Source organism: Strigops habroptila, chromosome 6, assembly GCF_004027225.2.
Source record: "Strigops habroptila isolate Jane chromosome 6, bStrHab1.2.pri, whole genome shotgun sequence".
In the NCBI taxonomy this organism is placed as follows: domain Eukaryota; kingdom Metazoa; phylum Chordata; class Aves; order Psittaciformes; family Psittacidae; genus Strigops; species Strigops habroptila.
Window position 1 is genome coordinate 44,360,029 of NC_044282.2, and position 21,472 is coordinate 44,381,500.

General features: G+C 43.4%; 1 long non-coding RNA gene across 1 annotated transcript; it reads right to left on the bottom strand.

Moving 5' to 3' along the window:
- Positions 1–654: 654 nt before the first annotated feature.
- Positions 655–13,747, bottom strand: LOC115610014. The gene is made up of 3 exons (XR_003992076.1): positions 13,737–13,747; positions 7,435–7,440; positions 655–1,096 (listed from the first exon to the last, which is right to left on the bottom strand). It is a non-coding gene; the product is annotated as an uncharacterized LOC115610014 (long non-coding RNA).
- Between the last annotated feature and the right edge of the window lie 7,725 nt (positions 13,748–21,472).

Below are 21,472 nucleotides of genomic sequence, written 5' to 3' on the forward strand. Positions count from 1 at the left end.
TTTTAAAGTAGGATCATCTCTCACCATCCATGGAAACCTCTCAGACAAACAGTGCAACCCACAGATCCATGACAGCTACCCTTTGGTATCAGGAGAAGAAATGAGCAGCAAACAGTGGGCTGGATAAGAACTGCTTGATCCAGCCCTGCTGCAGCCAGAACAGCAGTTTCTGGCCATGCTTCCAAGCAAAACTTTAAATGTAAACTAGTTGGGGTGGGATTGCTGGACCTGGACCAAGTAATGTTTCAAGAGGACAACAGTTACAAGAAGTATCAGCAAATCTGTCACTCCATGTTGCACCAACTCCCCAATAAAATGCTGTTCAGAAATACCCTAGTTCACTTGTTCAGACCCATATGGGGTATCTGACACAGCAAAGGTACATCATTGTTCATAGGACTCATTAGCTTAACCTGCACTATTGCAGGTTTGATGCTCCTTCTAGAAGTGCAGACAACACTGTGGTGCAACCCCAGGCAGCCGCCCTCCCTCCTGCACCTCCCAAGCTGGGCCAGCTGCAGCCCAATGCTATCACAGAGAAGAGACACTCGGTAGGAAATATTTCATGCTCACATTCCCAGTTAGTGGCAGAAAAAGAGATTAAACCTTGAAATAATGGGAACCAGATGACTAAACAGATCATTAGAGGTAACCAGTTCATCAACAGGTGATCAGGGTGGGGGAGATATGCGTACTTGTACTGTACACACACAGTATTGTAACAGTGGGTTGGTTTTAGTTGAGTTAACATATGCTGCTCTTCAAATAACTGAGGATTTTACTAAAATAAGAGTATGCTCTTTAGAAATGTATTCTTATACATTAGCAACCATGTTCCAGTTCGCAGGCTTTTCAACTTTTTTTAACATGACTGAATAACAGAATTCTATGTATTTATAGCTTCTAATGTGAATTACTCCACATTTTTGGCCACTATTTAAGGGTTAGGGGTGCAGAGGCTAAAAGGTGGCATCTTCCATTACATGGTTTTTATCCTCAGCTCATGCTGGGTGTCGTGGTTTAAGCCCAGCCAGTAACTCAGAACCACGTAGCTGCTCACTCACTCCCCTCGCTTCCCCCCCCACTCACGGAGGGACTGGGAGAAGAATCAAAAGAATGTAACTCCCACAGGTTGAGATAAGAGCAGTCCAGTAACGAAGGTATAACACAAAACCACTACTGCTACCACCAACGATAATAATGATAAGGGAAATAACAACGGAAGAGAATATAAAACTAAAAAGGGAAGGAAAGAAAAAAACAATAAACAGCAGTGATGCACAATACAATTGCTCACCATTCGCCAACCAATACCCAGCCTGACCTGAGCAGCGACCTGGGCCTTCCAGGTAACTTCCCCCAGTTTATATACTGGGCATGACATGCTGTGGTATGGAATACCCTTTGGCTAGTTTGGGTCAGGTGTCCTGTCTCTGCTCACTCCCGGCTTCCCGTGCCCCTCCTCACTGGCAGAGCATGAGAGACTGAAAAGTCCTTGATCGAGGTAAGTGTTATATTCACTGCTCTGAGCACTTTTGCGTTGTTATAGATTAAAGAATTACAAACTTTCTCATAATTTAAGAACTAACCTCTGATTTCACAGAAAGCAGTGATTATTTGGTTGTTCTTGTAATGGGACTAAGGTCTAGTCTTAATAAGCCACAATCATCAACTGATGGGTATTTTATAATGGGAAAATCAAAGGATGATGAGTAAGGCCAAGGCGGTGATTTCTTACTCTGATTTAGCCTCCTGGAACAGGTTTGGAGCTATCACAAGAGTGAAGAAAGCAGTTTAGTATTTGTAGAGCCCCTCTGGTACCCTTTTAGGTGCTGGGTGTCCTGCCTGTCCTGCTGCTGCAGCTCCCCAGCTCATCCAGCTGGCTGGCAGAAGGGCTTGTATAGCCACTTCCCAGCCCTCCCTGGCAGAACCAGCCGCATTAGCTGAGACTAATGATTTCAACTTCTTAAGGTTATCTGGCTCATTTTGGCAGAGGCAGGTTCGGAAGCACTTACACCAGCAACTGGGCAGCAGGCCTGAGGGAGTGGTAGCCCTCACTTCAGCCAAGTGGTGGTTACAAGGAGCTGGGGGCTGCCTGAAGGCTCCAACTTCTTCAACTGGCCCTCATCTACCTGGAAAGGGTGTACAAACACCAGGTAAGTCTCACTCTCATAGCCCGGATGGAACTAATTACTTCACAGGCAATCATCAGCTGATAACCACTTCTGGATATTGTGGATTTGACTGATTTAGGTACGAGACCAGAGCTGAAATTCTCTGTATTCTATAATCAAAGCTCTGAGCCAACTAATTCCCTTCTGTTAAAACTGCCTACACGTGTGCACACATGCACACACACACGTTTTCTCTCTTTTCCCTTTGTCTCGCACCCTGAGCTGTAGTTGCAGATCTGAGATAGGGTAGGCTGAGTGCTATATTCTCTGCAATTACCCTGACATGTCGTGAAACCTACCTCAAGCTATTAGGGCCTGGAACATCAGTGATGGTAGCAAAATAAAAAGGTTGGTGCCATATTTGTCTACTTCAGGAAAGGCAAAAGCACTTCTACAATAAAACCTTACAATATATAGCACCAATAAGCATAATATATATTATACTGGTAGGCTTATTCTTTTAAGACGCAAGCCCAAGGGCTCATGTGTGTGTCTGCAAAGCAGAGTACTTAACATAAAAGGATTATGTCCTGTTTGTGCAAGAGGAAATGGGCCATTCTTTACTTTCCTGTGGCATTACGACTGCCAGCCATAACTGTCTATCACTTTCTGGGTGGTAAATTATTGCTTCTTTTGCAAAGATTCAGATCAACTGGCCTTAGCAGCTCCCTTGCAAACTTGCAATGGTGTAATTAGCCTAAATCATATATAAAAGTTACATAGCATGGTAGCACACAAGGTACAATGGCATTACTTGTACACAGCCAGAAGTTTTAGAAAAAGTAATTTTTTTAGAAGGATCCAAAATTCAGTCACCAAAGGGAACAGCAGCAAACAATTCCTGTAAGAAAAGAGGGAACCTGGGTGATGAAATCCTGAAAATCTCTGCTGTGACACTAGGTAGCACGTATGGAGCTTTAGCAGCTCAGAAAAATGCAGGCACCTCTCCAAAGAATTTAACAAGATAAATTGCTCCCCAATGAAATTGAATTTAAACTTGCACATGTGAGAAATCTACGTTTAATACCTCAATAGTGGCAAAATCTTTGTTTATTTTTTCCAGCTTCAGCTGAAGTTAATCAGAAAACACTCAGATTTGGTTCCCAGATCTTCTCCAGCCATGAGCTGGAATGACAGAAAAGGTTTCAGCCAGGAAGTCAGGAAAATATAGAGCACCTTTTCAGTAATAATAACAGGGCAAGCCCTACCACTGGCTTAAACCCAAGGAAAATCAACTTGTAAGATGTTTGTCTATGCTAGAAGGGAACACAGCAATCCATGAGGTCACTCCCAGCCCAATGTCATTTTATCTGTGCAAGCTTAAAGTTAGTTACTTTAAGTCTGTGAGAGACTCACATAAAAATGTGTCTATAGCTTTGCAGGATGTAGGGCAACAGGTTTGATTCTGCTCTAAAGCAACCAGCAGATTTACATAGACTTAAACAGGAATAAGATAGCCCTAAGTTACTAAATCAAACGGTCATTAAAAGACTTGCAAAAGAGAAAAAAATGCTCATTTTTCAATGAAGCAAGTAAAATAGCCATAAAAATAGACAAAAAATTGCCAGCTGATTTGTTAAATTGTTAAATAGAAAGCATTTCTTTGTTCAAATATGGATGCATCAATGTCTAGCAACAACTTCAAAAGCATTTAAGTTACTCAGGAACTTAAGATCATTACATGGTTTTGAAAACCTTTTTATTTTAAATCAGATTGCACAAAAATCTGTGAAAGTTTCAAGGGATGGACAGATGGACAAATGGGTTTCTTTTCTGCATTACTTGCTTGCAGCTTCTCCCTCTGTTAGCTGCCTTTTTTACTCTCGCTTTTGGGGGAATTAAAAAACAAAACAAAACAGTACTCAGACATGCAGCCTGTTTCAAAGCTCCAGCGGGTAGCAGGGAAATACTTTAGAGATCAGGTGTAATGAATTCAAGATGGGTGAAAATGGCCTTTGGTTCTGCTCTGCTACCTTTAACTGAAGATTCACTGCAGAGACGTGAATCATCTCCATCCACGCTGTGCTTCGCTTCTTGCAGGCATTTTTCACAGATCCCTCCTGCTTCTTTTGTCTCCTAGTGTCAGACATGGTGATTTACCATTGGTCACTGTGGCATTAAGGGTTTCCTACCAGTTAGGACAAGTGTAAGAGAAAAGGAGCCTGCTGCAAAATAAATAAATAAAATAATGGCAGACACCTTGTAATAAGGAATAACAATTAGGTAATAAAGTCAGGGAAAAAATAGGAAGGCACAGCTTCTGTTCACACGGCTTACAGCAAAAAACCACCATTTTTTACTTTAGATCAGCTAAAATCTCTGCTTAATAAAAACTGAGAATACAATTATATTCAAGCAACTGGGCTCTTTGTCTTCTTAGAAAGAAATCTCCTTCCCAAACAGAGCAAACAATGAAATAGACAAAAAGAAAAAAATATTTTTATGAAACCATTAATAATCAAATAGACATAATTGTACAAGACACTAACAGAAACCATTGTTCAGGGAAGAAGACAAACATCAACATGATAAAATGTTTTTATAAAGTACATGAAACTTCAGCTCACTTCTCCTACTTACCTCTAAAAATAAATAAAAATCATGCCTTGCATATAACAACTGTGATTCCATTTAGAAAATCTAAATCACCATTTTTCAGAGAATTTGAAAAACTAGGAGTGGTATCTGCATTGTTGAATTTGATTCCTTCCTTTGGGGGCTGTAGCTAGCCTCTGGGTTTATGATAAAATAGATGGCAGAAAAAACCCAAGGACTGTATAGAAGAAACATGCATATTTTGAAGTTATGTACTTTACCTAAAAAGAAGTTTTGTCTTCTTCATTTATGTGTAATGGCGCAGAGATCCCTTACATGACATTAAATTTTAATGCTAATAGTATGCTAAGAAAACCATGTACCACTAATCGTTAAAGCCGTTTCTAAGCTATAGACACTGCAGTATAGAAGAGAATCAAAATCACATTTAAAGACCTCCCTTTTTTTTTCACTACACTCTGTAGTTATGCAAACACTTTCAGAAGTGTCTCTGAAGTCTTTCAGACTCTTCAAAAAGAGTTCAGCCAAACACACACGGCACAAGTGCCTGAATAGAGCATTGGGTAAAAACTAGGGGGAAAAAACCCAAACCAAACAAGGCAGGCAATTATTTCTGAGACTTGTTTTGGGTTTATTTCTTTAGGACAATAAAAATCACAGATGATACGGGTTCCATTCCAACAATATAGTCACATTATGGGACTTTCTGACAGTGTTTAAAATGTTTTCTGATGTTTCAAGGAAGCATTAGATAAAAAGGGACAGTGCTGATATGTCATTAGTAAGATGGTCGTTATTTTCAGGGCAATTCATTGTGCTTGTGATGGTTTTAAAGTGCATTTCCTGAAAGATATTCTCTATACTGTCATCCAAGCAACTATTCCAAGTAAAGAAATTTTGGATGTATGGAAGAAGCATTATTTCCCTAGAGCTTTTAGCATGCATGGTTTCTTAATGAGCATGAACGACCCATGGATTTAGTTTATTTTGTCCCTAAATTAGATGGAAAAAAAGACAAAGAACCACTTTTATCATATAATTCTAAGGGATCTCAGAAAGGAGAGGTTGCACTGGAAGTCAACAACTTTTATTGTTGTAAGACTAATCCTTGACATACTTTGGGCATACGCATGACTCAAGACAGCATCAGCCAGAAATAATTTCCAAAGATATTTCTGAGGCAGCCTCTCTGTTTCAGAGCACAAGAGAGCTCTTGATTTGTTTTGTTTTAAATCAGCATGGACATGAGCTGCTAAGAACAGTCCTAGATGTGTCTGTTTTACTAGTACAGGTGTGGCCAGAGGCTCCCATGCATCACAGCCAAGCCCTCCCTCAGGTCTGTGACATCCCTCCTGGGAGAAGGCTGTGTTCTCCTTCCCAATATCTGCTCACTTCTTTTCTGTGGACTACAGGGAATATTGCTGAAGGCTACCACTCTGGCTCTGCTGTGGAGACAGATCTGCGCCTTTTGTTCAGCCATTGAGTATATAGTTCCTATTTTAGGTAATTTTCAAATTATTTCCTAACAGCAGGAAAAGCAGAAGATGGAGACTGCAACACATGGCACGTGTATATCCACTTTCGGTCCCCAGGACCCCCTTTGCAAATGAGATCTTGTACTTTATAGAGCTTTGTTTTCCCAGTAGTAAACTGTTTAAATGAATAACCACATTTAAGCTACTCCTGGGGAAGAGCCAATTTAAGAAAAACCATCCAGGAATTCAGTGCAAATGAGATGCTGCCTCTCCAAAGACTCTGTTCCTTGCCATCACGATGACAGGCTTGGGATTGGCTTCTAACAGAGAATACCAGAAAGTTGGGAATTTGCCCATTATAACTTGAAATTAAGATGGTTGGAATGACATAGACAAAAAGGGGGCTTCCCTCCCCAAAAAATAACTATGTATCTCTCACAGTAAATAAAAACCAGTAACTATATTATAAATCCTGGCTATAGTAAAGTAGTTTATGTTTTACAGATCCTTTCCTTATTAAAAGGAACCATGTAATTCAGGTGCAATTCTTTGGTGCAGTTAGCTATAAGATATTCTTGTGGATTCTGTGTTGCATATTGACCAGACAGAGGTGGTTGATGCCCCAAGGCTGGCAGTGTTTAAGAGGCATTTGGACAATGCCCTCAATAACATGCTTTAAGTTTTGGACAGCCCTAAGGTGGTCAGGCAATTGGACTAGATGATCATTAGAGGTCCCTTTCAACTGAAATACTCTATGTCTAGCTTTCTTTCAGATTTTTATAATTTTCATTAGAACAGTTATTTTAATGCTGTTATAATCATTATGTATTTATACTGCAGTTCATGTCAGCAGCAAAAATGCTACTGACTCACTATCTGGAGTTCCGGGAAATCAGCTTAAAGATGTAGCTCGTATCCACAGCGGCATCTATTCACAGGTGTTCTACAGACACTGAAACTTATCAGTCCACTGTACAGTGAAAATGAAGCCTAGCGTTGACCTAAAATTTTTTAAGGGCACTAACCAGTCTTGCCAGGCTCTGTCCATTCAGCTGTTTGAATTGCCACAATGCAGAGGAAACTGCAGCTAACAGAATCCAAAAAGTAGTTCTAAGGAGTAACTTGGCTTTTTATCTTGAGGGAACAAATGTGATGCTCATGGTGCGCTATCTAGGAACAATCAATCTGTATTGATGCACAGAAAAGTTTATTTCAGTGGTCATGCACACCCACAGCTGCAAAATGTGTTTAGTCTGGAAAATGAACTGATGCATAAATTTTTCTTAGGAAATTAAGGAAAATGCTCTGTTAAGTGATGGTTTTCATCATCTCTGTAGGTCTTGTCCATTCACTCCAGCTTCCTCTCGCTAAGTGTGTAGAGGCATACATTATGCAAGAAATGAGAATACTATCTACTGCAGTGGTGAGGTGCCTCAAAATAGCCCAGTGGCTTAACTTTCTGTTCTGGCTGTTCTAAATTCAAAAGTCAGCCACAATGAATGTGTTTATTTTTGATGGATTCGGTAGTCATTACCATTGCATTCATCAACTGGAGGCATATCAAGGGCACTGAAGTGTATTAATTGCAACAGGTTAAATCAGCAGTCATCTCTGGAATTATTCTTTTTCATTTTCTTTCTTGAACTAGCTGGCCTTGACGCCTTAGACTAAATGACTTGAATAGTATTTTATTGGTATTTTTAATTTATGCCACTATTCTGCTAACATCCATCCATAAATGATCACGGCTAATTTCCATCTGTGGGCATTTGAGAAAGACTCATTTATTCTTTACTGTTTGTTCTTCAAAAAGTGAAGGTGCTTCTACAACAGTTTGCTAACTCTGGAAGCTTGCCAGCCTTACTACAAGTTTCCACACCATTTATGTGAGGAAGAATTGGGTATAGTGAATAAATGCATGCCAAACTGGCTACAAGTCTATGCAGGAGGTTCGCTAAGATTTCAAAAACTTGCAGGTCAATCTAAGTATTTCAGAGACTCCTTCATTTCTGCAATTTCAAGGTTTTGTTTACAGCTCCCTCCCAAACTGAAACTCCACTTGGTGCAAGCAGAACTTCAAAAATACAGCTCCTACTTGGCACGGGTATAACATCTTTCCTTTTCTGAGCAACTATTGACCTGCTGGCCCTAGTGCCAGGAAGAAATATTAATTATATTCCCACTTATAATAGCACCAAGGTAGAGGTCAAATCTTAAATAGTACCATAAACAGCTTTACACAAATCAAAGCTGCCATCTTTTAGAACCTGTTAAAAATTTATGTAACATATTTGCAAAATCTATTTTCTGTTTGTTTGTGGTGGGAATTCGGGAATGTTGCTACACCACTGCATGTTATTTGAAAATCAAAAGAACATAGTTTTGCATCTAGAGTAGAGTGCTTTTTACTTGTATACCATGATAATTAGCTAAGGATTCGCCAGCCTGGCCAAAGTCAAGAGCCATCCTTGGAATTTAAGAACCTTTCTGATGTTGCCATTTGACTGACCTTTCTTGTCTTCTTAATGTCACGCGAGCCAGTGAACTGAAGAGTAAAGTTCAGCTAAATCCAAAACTGTGCTAAAAGAGCACTATACATGCACTTCCTTCAATTTCTATTTCTTCCTGTCAAGCACGACAAATTACTAGAGCACTCTGAAGTTTACTGATGCAAAGCAGTCACATGGATTCTCTTCCAGATTCAAATGAACAGTATTCTTCTCTAGATCTTGATAACACTTTTAAGAAATTATGAAATTATTACCCTTCTGGTTTATCTGAAATAAAGGTGAAACCAATTCAGAAATACACTTCAGTTCTCTATGCTAAAGCCACTCAGCCTCTCCTGCCAATCACCAAGAAGAAAGCTTATTTCAAGACCTCCCATGTCATATATATTATAATCACAGCTTACTCTTTGTCAGATATGGTAATTGCAGGCATGGTACTGCAGATAGGTACAGGCTGGTATAAGCAACCGTTCTACACATACCTACCTGGCTGGGAACAAACCAGTGTGTGTACAGAAACTGTAAGGCTTATCGTCAGCATCACATTATGCCCAGACCAGTAAACCTTGTATAGTAAACCTTGCTTTTTTCAGTGGTCATGTCTTCTGAAGCATCTTTCAAAAGAATAAAGCCAAAATGATTTAATGAAGCTAGAGAAATTAAATACTTAGCTAGTCTTTTATCAGGACATGACAGACAGATACTGGATTAAACTACACAAAACCCCAGAAATGAATTCTCACTCTGAAATATTTTTGCTGATATTCTTCTGATTCAGACATTTTAGGAGTTCTGCTGTCTGAAAACTGATTTTGTTTTGTTAGGGTTTTTTTCTTCCCTTTAACCAGCAGGCTCACAGATGTGATACATGAAAAAACTCGATCCAAGTTACTGACTATCCGATGGGAATCCATTCTTTTGACAACTCAGCCCCGGATAAAGTTTACAGTCACCAAAGCTGCAGAAGGCTTTACTCAAAGCTCATAGGCCATGTTTAAAAAAAAAAAAGAAGGTAATCAGCTAGGACTTTCTTTGCATTTTTCGCTGCAGAAGTCTAAAGTCCTAAATGCTGCCAGATACACAAGTGTGCTAAATTTCCAATGGCCCAGCAGTATCAAGGGAATCAATCTTGCAACTAACTATGCTTTCATTCAAGCTTGTCCAGCTTACAGTCCACCAAGTCCCTCAGGTCTCTTCACCAGAGCTGTTCTCCAGCCTCTGCTGTTACAAGGTGTTCTTCCTTTACAGACACCTCAAATTGGATGCTCAAAATCAGCAAATTTCAATGACACCAATTTATCCCTATTCCCCTTAATAGAAAGATAATACTACCAATGTCTCACATGTGAAAAGACACATTCTTATTTTAAATACACATGAAATACAACAGTGATAAACACCACTGAAGAGACCCAATGGAATTAATTATTCTCTTTCCATAACAGACTTGGATAGCCAGCAATGAGTGAGGCCTGAGAACGTGTAACAGGAAGAAGAGTTTCAAATAGCTACTTTACATGCATACATGACTGGTGGTGCTCACTGAATGGGAAAGTGTCCTGTGAAAAAAAAGGCCATGACGACGTAATTAAATACTCTTATCAGGATGGACATACACACAGAAACTGAGTTAAAACTGCAAAGGCAACCTTAATCATGATTTTTCCTGACTTTGCAATCTTAATCATGTTCTTTTAATCTAGTTCTATATTTGTAATTTCAATGCAATTTGGCAGTGGCACTATGAAAAAACAGGCACCACACTACAAAATGAACTTAACCTCAGCAGAAAAAACCCTAGTGAAATCAAAATAAACTGATTCATTAAAGGCCCTATTTCCCAAACCTGACTTAGATTATTTGCCAAGTATAACTGCTCTTTCACTACACTATAGTCTTAATATTGATTGAAAGCCCTATATACATGCTAGAGAACAAAGATCCTCCCACACCATCTTGTTCTGGAATAGCTAGTGATGGTTGGACATTTCTTAAACGACCCTAACTGCCTTGAATTCAGTCAGCAAGAGCACCAGCAAAGGGTCATAACTACACTCCCTCATATTTAATGATCTCTGAAACAATGGAAAGAACTAATCTTCCCATTTAGTTTTGTGGGAATCTGGAAAGGAACATGAACCTGAATGGATGGCTTCACACACAGACAGGCATGGCAAGGTCTGAGCTATGCTATCTACCATGAAGACATCTGAAAGTGGGGAGCCTGAGACATGCTTTATATTACACAATTTGAGCACAGAAAAATAAAACATGGAGATTAACAAGGGAGCAATTAACAAGAAGAGAAGAAAGCACATGGGCACAGGACTGACAGAAAAGCAGACTCAGGAAATTGATGCCTGTTTTTTAGCTGCTCTGCTCAGTTAACTGCTATGTATTCTTTGCAAAGCATACTGAAAAGACATAGACTTTGTACATAAGATAACCCTTAATGGGAAGAGGCCAAGGCAACAGTATAGTGGCATGATTTCAGACCTATGCAAGCACACATCTCAATTTTCAACTTGCAATTATTTCCTTGTTTCAGTAAGAATTATATACATATTTGAATTTTATGAAGGATCCCAATCTGTGATTTGCTTCTAGGTGGACATGTAGAACACGTATAAAAGCGAAAGGTATTTTTCTTATCTGTTAGTTATCTGTTACTGCTGGGCCTATGAACAGCTCTAGAGATTAATGCAACTTAAGCCAGAAGCTGGATTTTTTTTAAAAACATATATATTCAATAATACGTACATTATGCTAGCAAAAGCCCATTCTGAGGCATCATCCGAAACACACTGAAATCGTAAGAAAGGCTTTCAAAGGCTTCACCAAACAAGAGGCAAGCTCCTCAGTTTTTGCTACTACCAGAGAAAAAGTGTGCTCAATGTAGCCCTCAGGTGGGAATCCAGTCAAGCTAGAATTTGTCCCAAGTCTATTTTCTAGAGATGTTGCGATCATGTGCAAAACGTGTGTGTCCCCCTCCGGCTACTCCTTAATTTGGGCGATAGCCTCTGGGGAGTGAGCTGGAAATACATTTCAAGTTGAATGGCTGACTTTATAGAGGAATAAATTATTCAAATTAATTAAGCTTTATATTTTGTTGTTTCCCCCCTCTGTGAATTAACCAGGAGCAGCTTACAATTTTTATGTTTTCATATAAATCTCAAATGTATTCATTATTCATTGAGCAATTTCTGTAAATCAGACCTGGCCCTGTATAGTCTGATCCTGAGCAAGTTCAAAAAAATTGTTTACATTCAAAATGTCCATTTTTATTAATTTTCATTGGCTGCAAATATCAGGGTCTATTTTTTTTTTTTTTCCCCTGTTGCCTGGATGGTTAATAGGATAATTTTACATTTGAAAGAGATAAAAACCTGATTTTCACAAAAAACTTACATGTGTTTAACATGAACTGTTTCTATGACAAATTCTGCCAGCAAAGCTTTTCACAAAAAGGTGTCCAAAGCAGATGGAGGAGGGGAGGACATACAAACTTTGAATGTGAGTAAACATCTGAAAGTATTTTCATGCTATTCACCCACATTCCCTTATTTTGAAGGGAAGAAGCCCTTGTGTCAGCCAAGGATAGCCATCAAGCACAACTTGTACAGATGTCCTGGTAACTTGTGATACAATATTGATTTTGCCGAGGCGAGTATCCCCAGAGAGGACGCTTCAACCCCGGAGCGAGGCAAACCCCGCGTCCCGCAGGCTCAGCTCTGAGCGCCGGGAGCCCCGCGGGAGCCTCGAGCCCCTGCCAGGCCCTGCCCAGGAGCCGCAGCCCCGCTGCCGCGCGCAGGGACTCACCGGGTGCGGCCATTGGTCTCTTGGGGCGAGGGTGCACAATGGGCAGGGCTGCGCTCGGTGCGGCCTGGTGGAGGTCCTCCTGCAGCAGGGGCTGAGCTGCGGGACACTGTCAGCAGCTAAAAGATGTCAGGGAAGCTGAGAGCGAGCTGCACTGCTTGCTCCAGGCCCGAACTGTGCAGGGGCCACAAGCGTCTACCATAGCGTATACGGGAAAGGAGGAGGGCAGTAATCCAGGGAGCTGGGAGCTAGTAACAAAAAAACAAAAAAAGGAGGAAGAGGTGATTGTCCTGCTGTAATCAGCACTGGTGCAGGCTCACCTTGAGCACTGGGTGCAGTTCTGGGCCCCACCGTTTAAGAAGAACATGAAGGTCCCTGAATGCGTCCAGAGAAGGGCAACAAAGCTGGTGACAGGGCTGGCAGGCATGTCCTGTGAGGAGCGGGAATGGTTCAGAGCTGCGCCAGGGGCAGTTTAGAGTAGACATTAGGAAGCATTTCTTTACCTAGAGGGTGATTAAACACTGGAACAGGCTTCCTAGAGATGTGACCAATGCCCTATGCCCATCAGTGTTTCAGAGGCTTTTGGAGAACACCCTTAATAACATGCTTTAACTTTTGGCCAGCCCTGAAGTGGTCGAGCAGTTGGACTTCGTGATCATTGTAGGTCTCTTCCAACTTCCAATTTTTTTCTCCCTACTTCTTTCCCTAACAGTACATGCTGAGGAAATACTGGATGACATTTCTTCCCAGCCCTGCACTAGTGGAAGGGATTGGATGGGTATCATGTCCCATCACAGGCATTGGCTCTGTCACTTTGCGGGAATGAGGCCTGTGCCTTCTGATGGGGGTGAGAGATGTAGATTGTCTCTGGATAATTTGAGCATCTGAACAGATTTGCAAAAAACATGTGAACTGGTTTTTGAAAGTCTTCTGCGTTCATCCAGGTTATTTGGGTTTCCACAGGATAGCAAAAGACCACATCTCTGACACCAGTGAGGCTCAAAGATCAAGCTCTCAGCCTGAAGCAGGATGTGATCATGAACTAAATGGTTGCAAATCTTTTGTATGTGGGCAATACCTGCTCATTTCCTTGTGATTTCCCCCCATTCCCAACCCCAACCCTCCCCCAAATACTAGTTTTTAAAAATGCCCGAGTTGTTTCTTTTGGAGAAAGGTAACAAAACACAAGAGCCTGACAACACCACCACTCCATCAGGAGTCCATCTGGCCCAGTACTCTCCCCCTCTCCAGTGGCACCCCGTACATGCCTAAAGGAGAGTACATGAGGAGTGCAGGTCTGCTTCTGTCAGGGTCCAGGTTTATAAGCCTCAGTGCCTGGGACCGGCCTCCCTTGGGGCCTGCACTGCAGATAGCCCCTCAGACCTATGTCAGAGCTTGTCATGCAGAACTATGTGCTATCATAGCTGTTCTGTTCTATTCCATTCCGTTCCATTCCATTCCGTTCTGTTCTATTCCATTCCATTCCCTGCACTCACTATGAGTTGTATAATAATGAGACCATTATTTACCTGAAATGCCAAGGGGTTTTCAGCACCAAAACCACTCAAAGACACAAATCAGAAAGGTTACAGGTGGAAAGAGTATTTTATTTATTTATAAATAAACTTATTTTATCTTAGTTTAGTTTAATTAATTTTAGTCTAGTTTAGTTTAGATTCTATTTTCTTTTTCTAAATCAGAGCTGATGCTCACAAGCACTAACACAATGCACACGCGTAGCCAGCAGCAGCAGGCTGACATATCCTTCAGTTTAGCTTGAAAAAACGTCCCTTGCAGCCTGACAAAGGAAAGCCAGGCAGGAGCGGTGCCGTGGTCGTGCGAGAGCAGTGCAAGAACCCAGCCAGAATGGGCCGCTGAAGACCTGACAAGGGGGGGTGCTCAGTGCTACAGAGGACAAGCAGCAAGTCCCGGGACCATGCCAGGGCCACCCTGGGAGTCCAGAATCTGCCTCCTCCCAGATGTGGGGCACAAGGGCCACCTGCGTGGAGCACAAGCAGCCCCATCCAGAGGCTCTGCTTGGCTGCGGAGGAGGCAAAAAACCCCGGGGGCACTTGCTAGTCCACCCTGGGGGGAGAAAAGCCCTTCCCCCCCCAGCTGCAGGACACAAGGGGCCACCTTCGTGGTACATGAGCACCATGCGATAACCCAGAGCACCAGGACCAGAGGAGCCCTGACAAGTGGTCGTGTCAGTGCTCAGAGGAAGTTAAAAAACCCCAGGTGACCAATGCCAATCTGCCTTGGGGGAAAATTCCTTCCTGACCCCAGCATTGGCGATTGGCTACCCCCTGAGCATGTGAGCAACACCTGCTCCTGGTCCACGGGCTGGTTACGCCTCTAAGGGGACACTGGCACTGACTTTTCTGCCTCCACCTGGAGCCATCTCTGGGGCTTCCAACAGCAGCAAAATGCCACTGGCCTGATCAACCCTGGGCCAAGAATCCTTCCTGTGCCTGGCACTGGAGCTCCAGAGCACTGGGGGAGGTCACTGGGCCATCTATGGATCCTATTTCTTATGGCTACTTCCACTATCTCCCCAGAAGATGAGGATGGCGAGATCCCCAAAGACTGAAGCAGGATTTCCATCCATCAGATAAGCTCAGCATGGCCCCTTCAGGAGCTGGAATTGCAGCAGAGAACCTCCAGCAGCTTCCTGCAGCTTCAAGTGTCCCCCTCTCAGTCCCTCCAAGTAATTCCACTGGTGCCTCAAAGAATTTCTCTCGGATGCCATCAGGCTGCCAGCTCTGTCCTGGTGGCAGCGCCAAGCACTCTGGCAGTGGGACACAGGAGGATGCTGCCTTATACTGCCCCAGAGCACCGTGCTGCTGTGTTGGTGGGTGGTGGCACTATGACACAGGGTGATGGGGCCCCCGCAGCCCTGCCCAGCGCAGCCCTGCTGCTGCCCCTTCGCCCAGCATCCCTTGGAGAAAGACCTTTGGGGTACTGGCCCTGAGGCAGTGCCTGTGCCCAGGAGGCCCAAGGGGATGTCCCTGCCCATGGCGGCCACACACTGGGCACCACTGCAGGGTGTCCCTGTAAATGAATCTGTATGTTCAGACTGTATCAATAAAGGCTTTTAACCACATACAGTCATTTGACTGTGGCGATCTCAGAGGTGAAAGAAAGGGGTTTTGGTTCCCTCTGCATGAACTTTGTAGAAACGTAGAGAGCATACAGGATTTCCTCACCATTCCTTATCAATACACCAAGTAGCATTTGCTACTACGCTGCTTATGGTGAGGTCTTCTTCTTGGAAGGAAGAAGAATTTAAGAAATCTCTTCTGCATTTGTTACACTGGGTGTTTAGACATCTGCTTGTGTTTATTAATATTCATGCATCTAGTCTGGGGGTTTACCTCTTGTATTACTACTTGAATGCAACACTTCACTGACTGCTGCCTAATTCCATGTTCTTGATAGCTCAATAAAGTGTTTTGATCCCAATTCGGTTTAAACTGCGTGGACTGAGCAGCTTTTCCCTGCAACGCTCAGGAAAAACAAGTAACTGACTCAGTTGTGTAGAACAGTTTTAAAACTCTCAGCTAAGTATCACGTGAGGGTACTGTATAGAGGGCAGAGATTGAGAGATTGGAAACAAATCCCCTCAGCGCAGTTGTCCAAATCCTTGACATGCAGAATGACCGCTGGTCTCTCTCCCATAGGCTTATTTCTTGAGTGGTCTATCAGGAGGGAAAAGGGAAAGTCACTGAGTTTGTTACTGGAGATGTTGGTGTAGGCTGCAGAAGACAGCCTCAGCTGGGTTCCTATCTGAAATGAGAGAATTTTTGCGTCTGTCTGAACAAACTGTTCTTTTAGGCAAAACACCTCCGTTTTTTTTCACATACAATAGTAGAAAATGCTACTGCTTCTGCCCAGTTCTGGTAGAAAGTGAGCATAATCACCTCTTGGATACAACAAGGAACGAACACTATACACAAACAGAAACACACCCTTCTTTATAGCTATATCATCTCTATATCTCTACATCTGTATCTACATCTCTGCTCTCTCTCCCTATCTCCTGGGTTAGTGCAAATAAATCCTCACATCACAGCAGTACTGGTAAGTGCAATGGTGGGTGTGTGCTGAGGACACCAGTTTGAAACACCAGAGCTGCAGCAAAGGCAAAGGGAGACAAGCTGGAGGAAACTGCAGCCGCAGTGCTGTTGTAAAAGCTTTCATAAGTGAAGGCTTTTGGGAAGTGAAGGAAACAGGAGAAGCTGTGAAAGGACAGCTTAATGCCAGTTCACATGGTGTCCTGAGTTGGTACCAAAAGGGAAGGGTGGGCTCTAGAAGGAATGGATCAAGCAACTGACCTCCCTAAGTGGGAGAAGAGCAGGACCATGGAGGAAAGGAGGCGATGGACCGAAATCTCTTCTGTGTTTTAATAAAACACACTGCATGCTCAGTAAAGGGAATTACTGATGAGTTTTGTTCTCCTGGGCAAAGGACTGGTGTCCTTCAGCACAGGCTGGCACATCTATTCATGGGCCCCAATGTCAGCCCTGTACCCATGGTCCTTTACAGAAAAATCTCTTTTCTAGTTTCACAGGTATATATCTGTTTATGTCAATAAATCAAATAACGGAAACTAACTGAAAACCCAAACTGCAGCTCTGCTCGCATAATCTATAGCCCCATCACAGAAGGCCACTAGATTGGTCAGGCAGGACTTCCTCTCAGTGAAGCCATGGTGGCTGTCACCAACCACCTCGTTGTTTTTCATGTGCCTCAGCATGCTTTCCAGGAGAACCTGCTCCAAGATTTTGCCAGGCACAGCGGTGCCGAGGCGAGTATCCCCAGAGAGGACGCTTCAACCCCGGAGCGAGGTAAACCCCGCGTCCCGCAGGCTCAGCTCTGACCGCCGAGAGCCCCGCGGGAGCCTCGAGCCCCCGCCAGGCCTCGCCCAGGAGCCGCAGCCCCGCTGTCGCGCGCAGGGACTCACCGGGGGCGGCGCCGGGAGGGCGGCACCGCCCGAGCGGGGAGAACCCGCCCCGGGGAGCGCGGGAGCAGCGCAGGGCGCGACAGGTGGCGCCGGCAGCGAGGGCGGGCAGCGGGCGGGGAGCGCGCGGCTCGGGGTAGGGCCCGCTCCGGGAGCGCTGCTCCGGCGGCGGCAGTGGCGGCACCGGACAGAGCCGAGGGGAGGGGAGGCTGCGGCGCAGAGCTCGGGGTGCACAAAGTGCCTCCGCTGGTCTCTTGGGGCGAGGGTGCGCAATGGGCAGGGCTGCGCTCGGTGCGGCCTGGTGGAGGTCCTCCTGCAGCAGGGGCTGAGCTGCGGGACACTGTCAGCAGCTAAAAGATGTCAGGGAAGCTGAGGGAGCTAGTAACAAAAACAAACAACAAAAAAAGGAGGAAGAGGACAATTAACAGCAAGGGGCTTCCTCCAAATTCTGACATCCCCACGCAGAACCGCTTCGCAGTTCTGCAGGGGGCTAACAAGGAAACACCCACCGCACCAGATGAGCATCCTGCTGATGCACCAGTAAAGAGGCTCATTACTGGTGCCTCCAGGAAAAAGCGATGGGTCATAGCAGTAGGTGACTCTACTTTGAAGAGCACAGAGGCACCCATCTGTCAGCCTGACCCAGCCTCGAGGGATGTGTGTTGCCAGCCAAGGGCTCGGATCTGGGGTGTTGCAGAGGCGCTGCCTGGACTAAGTCCTGCCGACTATTACCGCCTTCTAGTGGTCCTTGTGGGTGCCAGTGATACTGACAGCAGTAACCAGGGAACCGTTAAGAAGGACTCCAGAGCCCTGGGAGAGGTGGCTGGGGGCTCAGACAGTTTTTTCTTTGATCCTCCAGGTCAAAGGGGAGGACCTTGAAAAGGCCAGGGGAATTTGGCAGGTTAATAAATGGTTAGAACGGTGGTGCCATAGTCAGGGGTTTGGCTATTTAGAACATGGGACTCAATTTGGGAGGCCAGGTCTACTGGAGGCTGGTGGAGCTGGTCCAACAAAGAGGGGGAAGAGCTGTTTTGGTAGGAGGCTTGCCAGGCTGGTCAAGGCAGCTTTAAACTAGATGTATGGGGGAGGGGGGCATCGATCCATCCCAACACTCCCGGTCAGTTGCCAGGACCTGTAATACAGGCTTGGAGTGATGTAGAGATATTTCAGCTGCTCCAGCCATTGGGTTGGCTTCATTTGGAGCTCGGCTCAGATGCCTCTATACAAATACCTGTAGTACGGGGAATAAACAAGAGGAATTAGAAATGTGTACATGGCTACAGGTATATGATATTGTTGGCATAACAGAAACATGGTGGGATGGCTCCTATGACTGCAGTGTCAGGATGGAAGGTTACAGGCTGTTTAGAAAAGACAGGCCAGGCAGACGGGGAGGGGGTGTTGCTATTTATGTCAGTGATAGGCTGGAGAGTATGGAACTCTGTCTGGGGACGGGTGATGAGTTAACAGAGTGTTTGTGGGTCAGGATCAAAGGGAAAACAGCAATGGGGACATTACGGTGGGGATCTGTTACAGGCCGCCTGATCAAGAGGACTCTGTGGATGAAGCGCTCTACAGACAGATAGGAGCAGCCTCACGCTCGCAGGCCCTTGTCCTCATGGGGGACTTCAACCATCCTGACATCTGTTGGAGGGACGGTACGGCCCGGCACAAGCAATCCAGGAGGTTCCTCGATTGTGTGAAGACAACTTCCTCTTGCAAGTAATAGAGGAGCCGACAAGGAGGGGTGCCATGCTTGACCTCGTGCTCACCAACAGGGAGGGACTGGTTGGAAATGTGACGCTCCAGGGCAGCCTTGACTGTAGTTATCACGAGATGGTCGAGTTCGAGATCTCAGGACAGTGAGAAGAGCATGCAGCAAGCTCACTGCCCTGGACTTCAAGAAAGCAGACTTCGGCCTCTTCGGGAACCTGCTCAGTAAGGTTCCATGGGATAAAGCCCTAGAGGGCAGGGGGTCCCAAGACTGCTGGTTGATATTCAAGGATCACCTGCTACAAACTCAAGAGTGTTGTGTCCTGACTAGAAGGAAATGCAGCAGGAGGGCCAGGAGACCTCCACGGATGGACAAGTAGCTGCTGAGGAAACTTAAAGGAGGAAAAAAGAAGCTTATAAAAGGTGGAAGCGAGGACAGGCAGCCTGGGAAGAATACAGGAATGCTTCCCAGATCAAATTCTTTCAATCCATGTGTTTAGGCACTTCAGAATTTCCCTAGCGGATATTAATAATGAAATTATTTCTACAAAGAATCTATTTTGATATTTTTTAGCTGTGGTTTTCCCAAAGCTTTCCTGGCACCTCCTACAATAAAGTACTGCATTCTTCCTGGTAACACAGATCCTCCTTGTCTCTCCAAAGTCCTGATGCTTTTAGAAACTTGGCTTTTAAACAGTTTATGTGGCATTATGAACCATGCCTTTCTTTCTTATGCTGAACTTGATGCTGTATCAGCAATATTAGACAGCTTTATAAACACCTCTTTTTTAAAGCTGTTAATTATCTTTATTTATACTTACTTGATTTATGAACTGGAATTACTTCATCTGAGTACTTTGGAGCAGAGTATCTACCTACTTCTAGCATCAAGTGGATCTTGGTTACCAGTCTGTTCTTGTGGCATACTACTAGACTTTAAAGACCTGCACTTTTTATTGGCTTCCCAACTCACAAATTAAGCATTTCACCCAATCTTTTTCATCACGTCTACCCTTCCTCATTATCTAACTAGATGCATTAACCAGCATTTCTTATTTGAAATAAAAACGTATTATTCTGACACTGTGGTTACTGTCTCCTAGCAACAGAACTTCTTCTTAACAAGGCTCTTGTTATTTTCAAGGGTCTGCCAGGAATACTTTAAATAGCCTTAATTTTCTGTATTGGTTCCCTAACTTAATCAATCCTCTTCTTTAGCAGTTTGATGATCTATGAAAATGTTATATTATTATCATAACACCATGATAATTTGATCTCTAAAATACAATACCTTCAAATTTCTTTGTACTAATGTTTCATTTCAACATTGCACTTAAATGAAGAAAGTTCTTTTCTCACATATCCAGGATTTTCTGTTTATCCAGTTTTATGACCACGAGTACAGGTTTTCATAAGCATCTTTGTAAATTATTATAGTAGATCACGGATCAGCATATCATAAAAAGAGAAGAGAGATTCATGTTGTACTAGTCCTTTTCAAATAAAACCAATGATCTTTCTGGCTTTGATCAAAACATAAAAAGTGGATGTTTAAAGGTAAGTGACAGTAGAAAAGAAAGGAAAGCACAAATATGAGAAAATAATGGCAAAACCCCTACTGAAATTACTTAGCAGTTTGTTCTAAATTCACCAGATATCTAAATAGCAAGTCTAAGGTAATAGGACACAATATAATTGGTATGTGATGGACTGTTTCTTTCTTGTAAAGTTTCTGTCTTCTTGTCTATTTAATAAAATTATACGTTCTCAGGGTAATTCTGGAAATCATGCAGAAACAAGTGCAATTTTACTTCTAAAGACAAATCATTCATTTGTGAGAAATGAGTTTGGGAAGAATAATGAAGGTATTTATTACTTCCATAATTTTTAAAATTGGTCAAGGTGTTCTGATGTCCATGTTGTTGGTGACAATCTAAACTGGTAGCCAGTGTTGCAACCGTAGTCTGTAAAAGACTGAATATGCATCTTAAAGTTACGTATTTCATTAATACATAAATACCCAGTTGCAATGTCAATTTGCAATTTGCAAGCTGTCTGGCTGAAAGTAGATCTTCACAGATGGACCTAAGGTATGTCAAAATGCTGAATGAGGCGTCTGAAGAGAAGAAAATAAACAGCTGGAGGAAAGAACTGAACTACCATGCAGCTCAAAGCGCACAGACTTCCCACAATGTTTCGAAGGGCAGCCTGTGGAGCGTCTGAATGATCAGGACATTTTACAAGGACAGTTTTCCTCCTTCCAGAAGT